At 32.1% G+C, this 5685-nt stretch overlaps 1 long non-coding RNA gene across 1 annotated transcript; it reads right to left on the reverse strand.

Annotated features, from left to right (window-relative positions):
- Positions 1-248: 248 nt before the first annotated feature.
- Positions 249-1492, reverse strand: LOC112285642 (uncharacterized). Its single transcript, XR_016504450.1, has 2 exons — positions 988-1492; positions 249-600 (listed from the first exon to the last, which is right to left on the reverse strand). It is a non-coding gene; the product is annotated as an uncharacterized LOC112285642 (long non-coding RNA).
- Positions 1493-5685: the final 4193 nt, after the last annotated feature.

Consider the following 5685-nt stretch of genomic DNA (forward strand, 5'->3'; position numbering starts at 1 on the left):
TTTACATACACTATTCAACCACTTTAATCTATTTTGTGTCTACACCTACCAATCAAATAAACAAATCATGAATAACCACAAACTTTATCACTTCATCCTCACCACATGTTTCTTTTCTTTAATATTTTGGTAATCTTTCTTCTTAGAAGCACTTTAGGAAGGACACATATCTTCATAAAATCCAATCAAAAACTTTATCTTCAAACTTATAAGTCTCTCACATATATCTCCAAACTTTGGATGTTGTGGAGGATTAAAACTATAACATTCTTTAATCAAATTGATGAAATTGTGATCACAATTTGAAGGTAGTACTGATCTTTCTCCTTTTCTTATCTTTTTCAATATTTCTTTCAATTTAAAAATTCAATAAAATGGCTCTTTTCTAAAAAGAATTTTTGAACATGTCATTGCAAATGAGAATATATTTGCTTCAAAAGCACATGTTTTCATGCACTTGTCTTCATTCTCTAATACTTCAGGAGCCACATACCTTGGTGTGCCATACCCTAGGATGCTGCAACACTTGCACTCACGCTACAATCCCCTCAATCCACGACATCCTCAGCAAAGCACCCCTACACCCTGTACTGTCGTGTTCTTCAGAAGAGGGTGTCGTGTAGGGCAGTTCAAGACAGTGCACTTGTGAGATGCGAGCTGATGTTTGAACAATTTCGTATCAATGCCATCACGCCGCAGATCGGAAAGTGATAACTTTATACGAAAAAAACTACTCATGCAAAGGTGAAATAACACATTCCTGTATCCTAACTTCTAGTGCCAACACAATCCTCCTATATTTAAAACCACAACAAAGCCATCACCAAATTGCTTTCCTGTAACAGCATCCCACTCAACTCTAATCACGTGCACAAGCATGGAGATCAGTAATCCGCCACAGGAAAGGCAAGCATCTTCAAAACCCATAACATGAACACCATCGTCCACTCTGCCCCTCAAGACCACCACAAACACACCAAAACTCACAAGCAAATCTCAGACGCCCTCCATCGTATGCAATCGTGACTGAGCAGCAACCACAACAACAAAACAATGCAGACCCAGCAGAGCAACTTCTCTACAGCCCACCAACTGACGGTGTGAACCTGCACATCAACCCTCACAGCAAACCCTCACCGACCCAGGCACAGAGGCAAAGCTATTTTTCATACGCACCGTCCAGGTATGGCTATTATCTCCTTATCGCTTCAGATCCCGTCAAGGCCTTGACACTGGAATCCTCCAACACTTGCACTCACGCGGCAGTCCGCTTAACCCACGACACCCTCAGCTTAACCTGGAACTGGTGCGCGGAGATTAATACATGATTTATATATCATGTATTGGTTTTTTTTCTTGTATTAAAAATTACTTTTTTGGGGTTTCTTAGATAGGTACAAAGTGCAATTATATAAAATTCAAATAATGACATTAAATTTCTATCAAATAAATTGATCTATATATATATATATATATATAGACATACATACATACACATGTATCACAGAAACTGAAAAATTTCTAATCATGTGTATACTCAGAATTCAGAAAAAAAAAAAAAAAAAAAAAAAAAATCTCAAAATGACAAAAATAAATAAATGATTTATACATATATTTTTAATTTCTAATAATTATTTTAAACTTATTTAATGATATTATACGACCATTAAAATTAAAATGAATAATAAATATTTATTGATAAAAATATAATATTATTTTTAAAAATATATATTTAAAAGAAAATAATAGAAACCGAATGTCAAAACTTACATAAGTTGTTCTTTTAAAAAGTATATATAGATATAGAATTAACAAAAAATATATATATATATATATGATGATGATTTGATATTATATACTAAAAATTTTATTTATTTATCTATTAAATAAAACTTAATTTTTTTTACAGTCTTTAGAAAAATAGTATTAAATTTAATGACCTTTTATCATGATCTTAACAGAATTTCCAGCATTTACTTAGTTATGATCATGTATTTTATAAATAAGCATGTTGTAACATATTGATAATTATTGAATTTATAAGATAAGCAATTTTGGATAGGATATGTATTTTATGATCATTCTCTTTATAAATTTACTGTAATTAAAATTTTAAAACGTCTGTTATAATTCTTTTTTTTTTATTTTTCAAGGGTATAAAATAAACCACCAAAATTTAATTTTTTAGAACCCAGCTTTTCTATTCAACAATAATTTTAAGAATGCAAAAGATCATTAAATTTTAATATAATTCTATTTAAATTTAAGAAAATAATAAAATTTTAATTAATATTTTTTCTATTATTATTTAATTTTTTATATTCAAAAATATATGTATTAGTTTTTCTTATATAAAAAAAATCCAAATCATATTGATAAAAAAATAAAGAAATATAATAAAAGAACTATTAAGAAGATTCTACCTATATACACACCTCTAAAAACAAATGACTAGTTTTGATTTTAAGTGAGATTTTTTTAATTATTATTTGACATTAATAAATAATAATAGAAATAAAATAAAATATTTCATTTTTTAATTATTCAAAAACTTTAATTTGAAAAATATTTATAAAGACAAAAAAATTCAAGGTCTAAAAATATGGAGCTATAGAATTTCTATTATAAAACACATTGAGTGGATATGAATCAATAAAATTAAGCAAGAAGAAAAATTTGTCGTTTCATTGGTTACATCAATCAATTATTATTTTTTCAATTAAAAATTTACAATGAAGCAAAACTTTTCATAAAAAAATATTTTAATAAAAAAAATGTAGCCAATTAGAGATTAAATTGATTAAATTGAATTTACTATCAGAGATTAAATATAAGTTTAAACTAATATTAAACAAAGGTCATTAATCTTATCAACTTTAAGTACCAAATTGGCCACATTAGAAGTAAGACATTTATAAGTTCAAAAAAGACAACGAGGTATATAACTTTTGAATCTCAAAAAATTTAGACTACATAAAGCCTTTGCTTCAAATTCAATTTTTTGTTAAAGATCCATTATCACACAATGTCTCCGCACTAATACATGAATGTGTAGTAAAATTCTAAAGATAACTATAAAGCTTCTAACAAAATAGGATATTATTGGAGAATTGTTTTGCAAGATACAGATCAAGACAAGAAGAAAAAAGTGCTTTGTTCTACACAAGGAGTGAAGTTCTAAGTTGAAAGTAAGAAAGGAAATGTGCAAAGAGCTTAGATCCTCAAAGTCTTGATTTTCTAACTTCATCACTTATTCACAAGATGTTGAACTCACCATGTAGAGATGAAGTCATGAACAAGAATGTAATAATGTGGATCACAAAGTCATCTAATTTTGTATTTGGGCCTTTGCTTATTGTAATTGTGGTCATGGTTTATTGAGGAGGTTTTGTAGTGAATCAAGCCATTGCTAACTTAACAATTATTTTGGCTATTAGCTAGTTCCTACCAATGCAACTAAAAGAATTCTTTGCATATTTAACATCATTGTCATCAAATTTATCAACAAGAAATCTATAAGTCAAATTGCTTCTATGCATCTCTATTAAATCATTGAATGATGCTTCAAGAAATGTTGTAACTATAATAGAGAAGTTAACATGAATGAGTATAGACAGAGATATTGACCTCAATTTGTAGAAACTACATAATTCTTATAAAAACAAGACAAAGATATCATCTTATTAGCCACATAAGTGTCAAGGACAAAGACTCGATGAGGAAAAATATACACAAAAAGGCTATCTCGATATAATAAGTCAAAATATAAACAAGTAGGTATATTGAAAGGAAACTGGAATGGCTATTGCCACAAGACAAGAAACTAAAGACTCTTGAACCTGGACTAGAAGCAAGAAAAGAGTTGACAAGAGTGAAGAAGCCTTCACTCTTGTCTCTATATATACTATCTAACTAGGGGCTACGTGGCGACGTTCTATAGGACCTTCAATATGTATTGACTTTGTAAGACACATGCCTTGACTTACAAGGCAAGTTTTTCTACGTGTGGGCCACATAGTTAGCTTGATCTTCAAGCTAACAACATGTGTGGCACATGGCCAACTTATTGACCACGTTTCTAATCCAAAAAGTCAATTAAAGATACCTATGAAGTCAAAGCAGTATCTAGGAAGTTTCTAGGAAGCTTCTATATTAAATATTATAGAATTAACTTACTTTTATCTACTTTTACTTACTTCTACCTATTTCTATATGTAATTATTAGCTTACATGATTATGGCCGTGACATTACCCCCCCTTCTAGAGATGAGTTCCACGAGGAGCGGTCATCATATGTTGAGGAAATCTATGATGCGACGAATTATATTCGCCATATACTCTGATCTCTGTTCTCTTCGAAGATGATTGATAATGCCTCTCAACCATCGGTAGTGTCCCATACTAGGACGGGAAGACCACCCAGTTATTTGATCATTGTTGAGGCCTTCGTAACTTCCTTCGAATAGAATATTTGGAACACCATCAGAAGTTGTTCCTACCTCTAGCAAAATCACCAAACATCAGGAGTCCCTTCCCAAATCGTGATACCAAACGCGTTGTATCTCACCATCTATTCGAGGAAGAACATGTCGTTCTTGAAGATCTTCATCTCGATTGCGTCATCTTGAAGGTTGTAACAATCGTAATGTCTCGTCCGACAGGTCAGTAAACGAAGGTTCTTGAGTTGAATCCGCTGGTTGTTGGCTCTCCATCTAATTAGGATCACAAATGCAAAGAAGTTACAAACAAGGATAGGAAATTGAATGTTATCTTGCCTCAATCTTGTCTCTTTTATAAGAGAGATTTTCATCTTGGTTTTGATGGATGTCGTTGATGAAAATCTTTGACTTTAGCTGATGCATTTGCTAGATTCCTGGATGGCTCCCATGTGCGTTCACTAATATCATATCTGCGCCAATGAACAAGATATTCTAGCTTATTTTGGCGCCGCCTTGAGTCTAATATCTCTTCCACCTCAAATTCTTCATTATTATCTACTTCTATAGGAGGCGGTGGCATTTGTCTTCTTCCTTGTATATCCACTGTCTTATATAGTTCAAGAAGAGACACGTGGAATACAGGATGGATCTTTATTGACTCCGGTAGATGTAACTGATATGCAACTGGGTTGACCTGTTCAGAAACAAAAAAGGAGCCAAGCCTATGATAGTCCAACTTGTCACAAGATCGAGTAGTCTTGATATTGCGACGAAGTAGCCATACCTTATCACCCACGTTGAGTTGTGGTTGCTCCTTACGATATAGATCTGCGTTTATCTTTTGTCGTTCTTGAGCTTCCTTCAATTGCGTCTTCATTATTGCATGTAACTCTGACAACCGATTTGCCATATCTTCTGCTGCAGGATTATCAACTTTTGAAAAATCAAAAGTATCAAGTCGTGGATGATAGCCATAATTGGCAAAGAAAGGTGTTTGTTATGTGGAAGAATGTACCGTATTATTATAAGCAAACTCTGCCAATGGCAGAAGGGTTGTCCAATCATCTTGTTGGTAGTTGATAGTACACCTTAAATATTGCTCCAAGACTTGGTTTACGCGCTCTGTTTGTCCATCAGTTTGAGGATGGAAAGCCGAAGATAGCTTTATGTCCACTTTTAAAATCTTGAAAAGGGTCCTCCAAAATCTTGACACAAATTGAGTTCTCCTATCCGATATGATATCTTT

Source organism: Physcomitrium patens, chromosome 8 (assembly GCF_059467195.1).
Source record: "Physcomitrium patens ecotype Gransden chromosome 8, ASM5946719v1, whole genome shotgun sequence".
In the NCBI taxonomy this organism is placed as follows: Eukaryota; Viridiplantae; Streptophyta; class Bryopsida; order Funariales; family Funariaceae; genus Physcomitrium; species Physcomitrium patens.